Here is a 10762-nt window from a genome sequence, read left to right as displayed (position 1 = left end):
TCCTTGATCCTCATCATACAATTACATCAGGACTTGAAGATCCTTGATGATGATATTGATATGAGAACTGGCAGTCTCTCCGGTACTATACATGTAAACAAGAGATCGGACTTGAAGATCCTTGATCCTTGACATGTAAATAAGGACCTAGAGTTCCTTGATGATGTAACAGTACCGTATTGGTTAAAAGTGCCGTACACATGAATATTAACTGTACTGGCAAATGTACTGTACATATGAATAGATATGTATTCATGACTTGATGAATAGTACTATTCACATGAATAGTGACGTATGCATAAATATTAACCATTTTGGGTAAACCGTCACTATATACAAAAGGGAACCTGCAGTTCCTTAAACTCATGGATGAGCAATTAAATGGGATGCCAGAAGTTCTTCAAAATATGGACAGTTATGTAAGGGCTTGAAGTCCCGAAATATGGACAGAAAATTGTAAAAATGTCCATACCATGAGGATATGTGATTTTGGCCCGAAGTTCAAAATCTAACAGTATTGAGAACCTAAAGTTCCAACAATTAAATGGACAACTCTTGAGGTATTATTGCAAATTGTGGTACACCACATATTTCTTTGGCATAAGAGAATGATGAATTTAATAAAGTTCGATTTTGTTATAATCGACACCTCAAGGAAGAAATATATTTTGTGAATTTCGGTTGTTAAAAATACACCGTGGAATGGATAATATCAGTATAAAACTCAAATAATGAATTGAGGCTCCCCACATATTTTGTTATATCTGGGCCGGAAGCCCATGGATCAAATATATGAGAGATCCTGAACTTGAAGTTGTGGGTGTATAGTAGTTAATGCTCTTCACTACTATATTGCGATATTATCGTGGCTTTTACTCAATTTATATTTCATGTCCATTTGAAAATGGCAAATAAATTCTGAGTTTGTGTTTAGCTCAGGCCAAAAGTTCCGGGCTACCATGCGCTGAAATATGAAATTTGGGAGAGTCGATGTGGTTATTTGAACCTATAAGGCACAAGGTTCCAAACCGTCATTTTGAAAAGACGCAAAAACCACATGTGCAAGTTTAAGAACATGCGCAATTATTATAACAGGAAAGGAGCATATAATAGATAGATTTTTCCACCTGCAATGAAGGTGCAGGCCCTGTAAAATCTATAAAATTACATTATGTTCTGGAAGCCTCTGATGGAAGAGGACGGTGCCTCTTAAGCCTAGCCATGAGCCTCTCATGGTCTCCCAAAATTCTTTCATTTGAGACCTGCAGCATGTCTAGCCTTCTCAGTGTATCAACAGAGTATGAACTCACCAGTTTCAACAAGGAATTATTCTCTCCTTTAAGTTTCTCAACCTCCTGTTGAGACTCATGAAGCATTCTTTGAAGAGTCGAATTTTCAGTTGTTAGCTTCTGAACCTCGTTTGCTCTAGCACGCAAACGATCAGCCATGTTAGAAACAGAAGCAGCACTCTGAATGCTAAAAGCCATTGAGTCCTCAATAGCCTCTTCCTCAGACCTCCCTGTCAACAACATTTCATCCATTGGAATAATGAAATTCCTAGCTTCTGTGACAGCAGTAGCATCATTCATCATCACAGAATCATTAACTGTGAGATGACGATTTTGGGATACAAAGGATGGACGCCAAACTTTGGCGTCATTGGTTGTTGTGGGAGCATCATTTAAATTGAAATTATTTGGGCAGGAAGAAGAGGAAGCCATTTTAAGAAGGTTTTGAAGAAAGTCTTACAAAAACTAAAGTTTCAGAAAATGAAGGAAGTTGAGTTGAAACAAAGTTGAGTTGAAACGCAGTTGCTCAATCAAGTTTTGCAAAGGCAATATCTATAGACGAAAATGTGGCAACATTTCCAGGATCCCAATATCTTCTCGAATCCCCATATTATCTTTTTCTTTCCCAGAGTCCAAAACTTCACGTGGCCTCTAATAATGCCTGTCGGCACTTTCGGCGTTTTCAAGTATTATTTTCAAAGCCGATCTTGCTTTACGGATTTCACAGAGCTACTTTTTCAAAAGTATCCCGAGAATCTCGCAATTTTCCTATGGTTAATTTAAAATTCACCGGTTCTACCTATTCATTGTATTTGTGTATAAATGTGTTACTAACGAAATTTTCTTTGCAGAAGACATCCAGTTTACTCCATACCTAGTGATGCGATATCTACTTGTTTTTCTTATCAGTAAGCACTTAATATGCCCGAGAAGCAAGACTATCTCTGATCATCCATTCAGGAAGCAAGACTATCCCTGATCATGTTTCTGCAAGATCAGGGAACTGTGAAGGAGGCCTTATGCTCTAATCTCCTGAGGTCCTTCTAGACTAGGAGAATTGAGAGCTTGTTGTCTGCTCCCACCAAGCTTCCTTCCCTGATTGCTTACCTTATCTTGCAATCAATATCACAATTTTTTTTTGCATTTTTTCTCTTTTGCAGCTCTTTGTTCATAAGAGATTTTATTTCTTTAGAATGAACATCTGAAGAAAGAATCCATGAAGTGATCCTAACTCTGAGAGTTATTTGTTTTTTTTTTACAGAGAAAAGAATTGTGATTTTGCTCTTGCAGGATATAACTAGATCATCAGGCGCTACATTATATTTACTGGGCCGATACAAGCATGAATGATACTTGAGAAAAGTTTCTCCCACCTAAGGATGTAAGCAATACTTGTGTTATTTTATGCTTATATACTTATTTGATATTTTATCTTGAAAGGTAACCAAATGGGGAGATAAGTCCGTTCCAAAAGAATGGCTTGTATGTATCCATGAATTATTAATGCAAAATTTTACAGATTGCAAGTTGGATACATTGATAATACACTGCACAGATTAAAGTCTCATAAGAACAAAATATGGGTATAGCAGTGATCAATATGATGCACGCCTCTTCCGTAGCAAATGATATGGATTGAAGTCCCGAAAGGACAATCCTTTGACATGTCAATATTGATATTGTGCACGCCTAATGCGTAGCAAATTGTATAGGTTAAAGTCCCAGAAATTAATTGACATGTATGTATTTCAAGTTGGATACATCGATAATACACTGCACAGATTAAAGTCTTATAAGAACAAAATATGGGTATAGCAGTGATCAATATGATGCACGCCTGTTGCGTAGCAAATGATGTGGATTGAAGTCCCAAAAGGACAATCCTTTGACATGTCAATATTGATATTGTGCACGCCTAATGCGTAGCAAATTGTATGGGTTAAAGTCCCAGAAATTAATTGACATGTATGTATTAATTTGTGGCATGCCTGCAGCATGACAGATATATGGGTTCTAAATGTTCCAACTCCTAAATGGAGATTATCCACGCCCTACTATAAAATAACGCTCCATTGGAGGTTATAATCCACATTCTCACATAATAAAAGCCCCATACAGTGGCTTGGGTACCCAAAAGCAAAGAAATGCTTATAATTTATGTATGCGCATGCACATGAGAATGGTGGGATCATGAATTGATGAATGACAAATTTTGATTTTGGAGTAGCTACTCAAATCATCAATGGGCTGTGTTGATTGGAACCACGTTCAATTATTAAATGTCGACAATATCATTGGCCAAAATGGAATGAGGCAATTCCATTATAGATGAGAATGAACGTGAAAGAACAAACCCACAGTATGAACCCCAAAAGATGTTAATACTGAAAGTTATACTTGGGTGTTCGGAATAAAAGGGAATATACCTACTTTGTATGACACAATGTTTTTGGCATAAACAAGGATGTTGGGTTTTCTCCATATTTATAGATTCAATTGTGCCCATTTATTGCACATTTACGGAGACCAACATGTTATCTTTAAAGGTTATTAAATGCATGGAGCATATTGCCAGAAGCGATTCCCTAAAGATATATAAATAGCTGGGTTAAAGCTATATAATGTGTCATAAAGTTTAATCCCTTTAAACAAAATCCTTGAAAGGATTGAAATTGCATGAAGCAAGTCCTTGAATGACATGTGCCCCTCTGTACTCAATGTTAATATACATAAATTGCCTCAGTGAGTATATTGATTATAATGTGTTTGCAACACATTAAAGCTTCTGACAAGTTCAAGAAATATTTGTCTCGACTTAAAAATCGAGCATTATGCCAACGAGATTATTGCTTATACTAAGAAAGTATTGAAGCATTTTTATGAGGATTATCCGTTGGACACTTTAAGGATTTTCCGGAAGTATATTGGACCTGACATCATATTTTCCAGATAAGGCTCAACTCCATCACCATCATTTTGGGATGATGTGAGGTATATTTGATGCTATTTCTGCATAACACCATGTACGGGCATATTCTTTCAAGTGAACTTACAAATAGCCCAAGTTTTGTTGGAAACGCGGACTCTGAAAAAATTTTATGATTTACATAGAGATAGCTCACTGGAAATATATTTACTTACTCAACTACGAGAATTATTAATGGCTACATCCTCCACTCACTCCGAAAGATTCTCACTCCAGAAGATAGTCATGAAGACATCAGGGGGAGATATTAATCAGGGATGAGCATCCAGAAGTATGCTATTCAGATTGTTATACTCTTTTTCTCTCTTCCTTCCATCAGTTTTCTACCTCACTAGGTTTTCTCCAAGCAAGGTTTTAATGAGACAACCAATCTAGGGACATGTGGTCTCCAAGGGGGAGTGTTGTAAAGAAAGAAGAGTGGATGAAGCCCACATGCTCTAACATTCAACACCAAATCAAACCACACATCCATCAAACCAAATCACACACCCACCAAACCAAATCACACACCCACCAAACCAAGCCATTTGCTTTGCCTATAAATAGGCATTCTATTTGCTTGTAATGTGAGATGAAATGAGAGAAGATGAAGGGAAGGAAGAAAGAGGGTGAGTGTGTGAAGAGAAAGAGAGCAAAGAGAAATTCTCCTAGAGAGAAAATTAGGTGAGCATACATATTGTAAACACTAGAGTTGTAGCCATATTATGTTATGAATGAAAGGTTACTGTTGCTGCTCTCCGAGGCCGTAGGCATAGCCGAACCTCGTTAAATGCTGTGTCTCATCTACTTTACGTGCAGCTCAATATTTGCACATATTCCAGTTCGTTTTATAACAATGGGAGAATAATTCCCATAAAGGAATTATTTTCTCTCTTGAATAAGGAGGTAGAGTGTATCAAGGAGAATTGATGCCAATCGAATCTTTGATTTAAGGGAGATATTCTCATTTTAAGTCAAGATAATTAGTCAATTAAGTGGAGATATAATTAGCACAATTATTTGATCCATGGCATATTCGCTTTTCCACGTGTTACTATCTGAATGATTTCCAAAAATCCATATTCCCACAATGGGTTTTGACATATGAATATGTAAGACTAATGTCATGATGATTTTTTTATGACTGTTATAAAGATTGCTCATTAACCCTTTTTTGGGGTAATATTTTAAATCCAATGTTCTTACTAGTAGCAGGGCTGGCACATGTAGATAGGAGATTGTGAGAGTCTGTTGTCCTTACACACCAAAAGTTTCCTTTCACTTTGCCCAGCAACTCAGGTTATATATTTGTTAAGTTAGCGACAAGAGAAGGTGCTCGATGAAATGCCTCAAAGAGACTGAGTAGGCAACTATTTGTACTTTGTCCAGGATCCAGGCGCTATTCAAAGAAAGAAAAAAAGGACTTTTGTGGTAATGAGTTGTATTATTCTGTGAAGAGAGATGATGGCCTAAAGACTATGCTCATGTTCCAGATCGAGGATGAGCGTGAGCTACTTAAAACACGCATGAGTTACGTGCAATATGTTACAAATCTTTTTCTTTTCTTCACTCTTCTTTTTTCTTCTTTTTCTTTTAGAAATCTTGGAAGAACTCATTTTTCGTTTGTTTTTTGCCCCTCGAAAGGTTTTGTTTTCCTTAGCGGTCTTCCTATGGCATAGATCGAAGCCAGCCTTCAAAGTAAACTAAAACTAAACTAATAAATTATTATTTTGGAAAAAACCCCCCAAGTTATAAGTTAGAAGAGGACAGAGAAGTAGGTTAATATTGTTGCCTATTTATATATAATGACCACGAGAATAAAAGAAGAGTTTATGGAACAAGCAAATGAGGTGGCTATGCACATGTCTTTTACAAGCACGTGCCAATATTTTAGGCGCTCTCTAATTATGCTGCTTGTGCGACAGTGACAGATGATTAGGTTAGTATTTGACTAGATGAATCTTTGCCTACCACGTGTTAATGCGCATGTACTTCCAAATTGCATATTCAACTCAAACATCCCATCTCAACTCTCTCTCTCTCTCTCTCTCATGCTTCACGTACTGGCCACATTCCCAGAGCCAAGGTTGAAATGACTAGGTATTGAATATCTTCAAGATTTATTTACTACATGAATTGACAGACAGTTATAATTTCAAATTGTTAACAACAACCCTAGCTTGGCTAACTTCTGTTATGCGTACATCTACTTGAGTGGCCCAATTCATTTTTGTGTAGCATATAATATATATAAGAAACCCAGGATCTGTTGTCATAATGTTGAAATTAACGATCATTCATTATAAAAAAAAAGTTAATCTAAAAATATATACTTGTACGTATAAGAGGATTATCAGAGACAGAATTATGCGCCATTGTTTACTTAGGTCAAAAGTGGCCCTGACCCTCCCTAATTTATTCACCCTCTTTACATGTATATATATTGGGTTTGGCAGCAAATGTAAAGTACTTAATCTAGTATGAATATTGTAGTAAAATCGTAATACATTTTCGAAAGAAAATCACCCATTTCAATCTATTACGACTCTTGTAGGTAACAGTTTCTCTAATAAGCTGAAAAATGTATATGGTTAAATTTTGTGTTTTACGTTTTGGCCCCTGCAAATAGAAAATCTTGGCTCTGCCTATGAAGGTGATGGTTCTCTTCTCTGCTCTTGAGTCAGATGTGTGTAATGTTCACTTAATCAATTTGGTTAAGTGAATGAGCAACTTCTGAAAATTATCTGGCTAAGTCAAATCAGAATAGGTAAATAGGTAATCCTTTGAATTAGAACAGGTAAACAGTCGTCTTTCGTTTCTCTCTTTTAATTTTTTAATTTTTTTAATTTTTTAATTTTTTATTATTTTAAAGAACATTTCTTATTGAGAGGGTTGATATTATACTAAACTTATACACTACACAGATACTAAGACTCGAACTCATGATCTTATTTAGGAAAATAATTACACCAAACCACTTTATTAGTGGTCCAATGCAATAGTCATCTTTCTTTGATGTATACAGATGTACATGTGTTCTTTTCGTGACCAGCTTATAAATAATATTTTACTCTTGGACCAAAACGTACGTATGGCCTACCTGTATTCATATTGCCAAAGCTTTACTCAAAACTTTTAGGTACACAAAGAGACTTTGAAAATACCTGGTCCAAACTAGACTATCTTTGCTAGCTTCACTTGACAAAGTAAAACACAACTTGCAATTGGCTATCAAAAACAAGAAGAAAAAGAAAAAGAGAAAGTAAAAGACAATTTACAAAGAGAAATATATATATATATATATATATGTATAGTGACTAGTTTACCAATAGGAACTCTCCAAAGAGCACTAAAAATCCATTTGGCAAGTTTGTTTTTTAAGTTAAAAGTATATTGGTGATGCCGATGTGTAGGAGAAGCTCCTCATGGGCATGAGAGTGAGAGGATGACAACCTTTTCCAAATTGAATAGGCACCTTTTTGAGGAGTTGCTCATCCTTGGCTAAACGTGGGGAACCGAAACAATAATGGGTCTATATCAGCAATCATCAACCAAGACCCTACCATCTGTTGGTTTTCAGCTCCCCATTTGCTCTCGTCAGCTTTTGCTAATCTCAAATTTCATGTTCATTAATGTATAGTAGTAGACCGCAACAAAAAGAAATCAGGATTCTAATTATAGTTTAGTTCATATGGTAAAGTATTATTTAATTAATGTACATTAGTTGTAGCAAGGTTCCTTTCACATATTTTGGGGTAGGGCGACTTGGTACCACTCCACCAATATTGATTATATAAGCAAACATGACTACAAGGGTTCATGATATTGTCTTTCATCAGCAATAATCTTCACAAACAAATGGTTGACATCCTTGTCCTGCCACTCAAGCAATTATGGGTTAAGATGTGCCATATGTCATGGAGTTTTTTGACATGCTGCACAACTTAACTCGTGAAGGCTTGAGTGATTGAGCAGGAATGTCAACCACTTATTTGTGAATATGCTATTTTTTAACCTAACATGAATCTACTTATGTTCATCGTCATTCCAACGAAGATGCTTGTTGTATTATGAGGTTTACCCTTTATATTGGTGACTCTTGTACTTGGTTTGAAAAAATCGCCTTACATGATTCAAAATGTGTTAGGCTAATTAATAATATCATCTCATTTCATAAAGAAAAACAAATGAAGTAAAGTAGCATGGATGCTAAAAATGAAAAAATTATAATACATGTCATGCATACATACATACTAAGAAAATCCAAGCAAAAAAAAGAAAAAAAGAAAAAGAGAGGAAGGCAAGGGGTACTTATGAGCATGTGTACACTTGACAATTGGTGCATCATTCCAAGTACATAATACAAATTTTATAGTCTCAAGAAATTTTAGTGACAAATGCAAATCCTAAGTTTCCTTATGAACTAATAATATTTTTCGTATAATAAAAACTCATGAACATAATAGATGCACAAAATCATGATAATTGTAATAAAGAATCCACGTGGCACAATCATAGCATGCAAACAACATCCTCCTCAAATACATCTCTTTTACTACATAGCATATGTAATGTAATGGCGGGTGGAGCAACGTTATTGGCCTATTTATGCATGCTAGCTAGCTCAAGAAAGGCAGCTAATTAAGGTGAATTATATCACTACTCTTTAATCAATTCAATTATACATCATAATCAATCCTTACTCATGCTAATTAACTCCTTAATTGAGTATACAAGTTTTGGAATATAACAAAATAGTATATGGTGCATGCTAATTATAAGTTTGTCTATGATTAAAATTACTAACTACATATAAAGTATATCGTTTTCGATTAATTAAAGTAAATTGATTTGGATTATTACAATTGAAACCATGAATTAAGTGCAGCACTAAGTTTATGAATGATATATTAGTGCATGCAACCAGAGCTTGTCTTATGTTGATTGGTGTTTGGTGCCATTAGCTCGAGTAGAGCTTACACATAATTAACTCGATCATGATCGATCAACAAGAGTAATTAATTAACGCTTTCCAATTGGAGTTTAAAAAACTTTCAACTTGTTTACCACACTCCACTGCCACGCAAGCATTGGTGGGGTGGGGTCCAGCCCAATCCAAAGATGACACTCGGATCACGTGTGAGACTTTTGCTTCACTTCTTGTTAAAACAAAACAAGTTTAATAAATCCACCTAATATTATTATATTATATTTATCATACATAATCTTTACCCTAAAGACCCCTAACACAATGGCGAAGGACCAGCCCGATACATAGGAAAAGAAAATAGCGATGCTTTTGATTTGCCTCATATTAATCCAAATTATTAGTAGTTGTTAAGAAAATTACAATTAAAATATGTTTAATACATTTAATAGTACTTCCTATTAAGTCAACTACTCTAATATACGAGGAGGGGGATCGAGCTCTATAGCAATAGACAATATACTGTCTTAGCCAACTAACCTAATGCACATTTAAAAAATAAATAAAAGGCGGTTAAATTTATTAGATCAATGCATCAAAACAAAACAAAGGACAAAGATTGTAAAGGATTAGGCTAGCAAAGCACAGCGTGCCACACAGTGAGTCATTCCATTAATAGTATGGTGGACATGAGTAAAACTTTCTCCAGTGAATAAAGGTGGTTGATGCTTTGTATCCTTCACCACATGTCCCATTGCGGAACCATTTAATGGAAGTACTTTGAAGAGCTAAAACAATATGGAGATAATCACTCTCAATAGTAATTTTTCTATAATCCCTTCTATCATTGCCCTGTATGTAGCAGATAATGTCTTCACCTTGTCCAAATTCAGTTGAAAGAAGAATATAACCGCGGATGAAATTACATATAAGAGCCATCCCTCCCTTTGTAATAAAATCAAATTATTGGTTTCTTATTTTCATTTTTCTAAAGAAACTTTCGTGAAGTCATTAAATAGAAAGTAATTACTGAATTTTCTTTACTTTTTTTAATGATGTTGTTAAAGGTTAATGATTTGTTTGTTGAATTTAAAAGGTGAATGATAACAAATGTTTGCATATCCGTGTGAATTAAATGGAGAAAATCATTTTTGAACCGGGAACGGTACATGTGTCAGAAGGCAACGCGTAAGCTTCTCTTGCAAAAAAGGCCGCAAGTGGGGCCAGGCCCGGTGGGCCCAGAACGGGATAACGGGGGTGGGTCCCGCAAGCATAAACCGGCCTGCACACCAAATCGTGAGCCTAATGATCGTGGGCTAGCCCACGCCGGACCATCAGCCGCCACGTACTGAGACCCCAACATCATTCCGTCCGCTGGGCCCCACAATCCACCACCACCACAGGCACGGAAACACACAAACACAACCCAGCTGACTCTCGCTGTCACGCTGTTACCTCGCTCCTCGGCTGGGCGGCTGAGCCGAGCCGACTCCATTTGAGCTCCTTATTTTATTTTATGTATTTGGAGAGGTGTCTCTATCGTATTGTCTAGGTCGGTCTGTGGGGCCCATGTCATGAAAG

Source organism: Prunus dulcis, chromosome 5, assembly GCF_902201215.1.
Source record: "Prunus dulcis chromosome 5, ALMONDv2, whole genome shotgun sequence".
NCBI lineage: Eukaryota > Viridiplantae > Streptophyta > Magnoliopsida > Rosales > Rosaceae > Prunus > Prunus dulcis.
The sequence above is the reverse complement of the archived record's forward strand: the minus strand, read 5'-3'. Positions refer to the sequence as shown.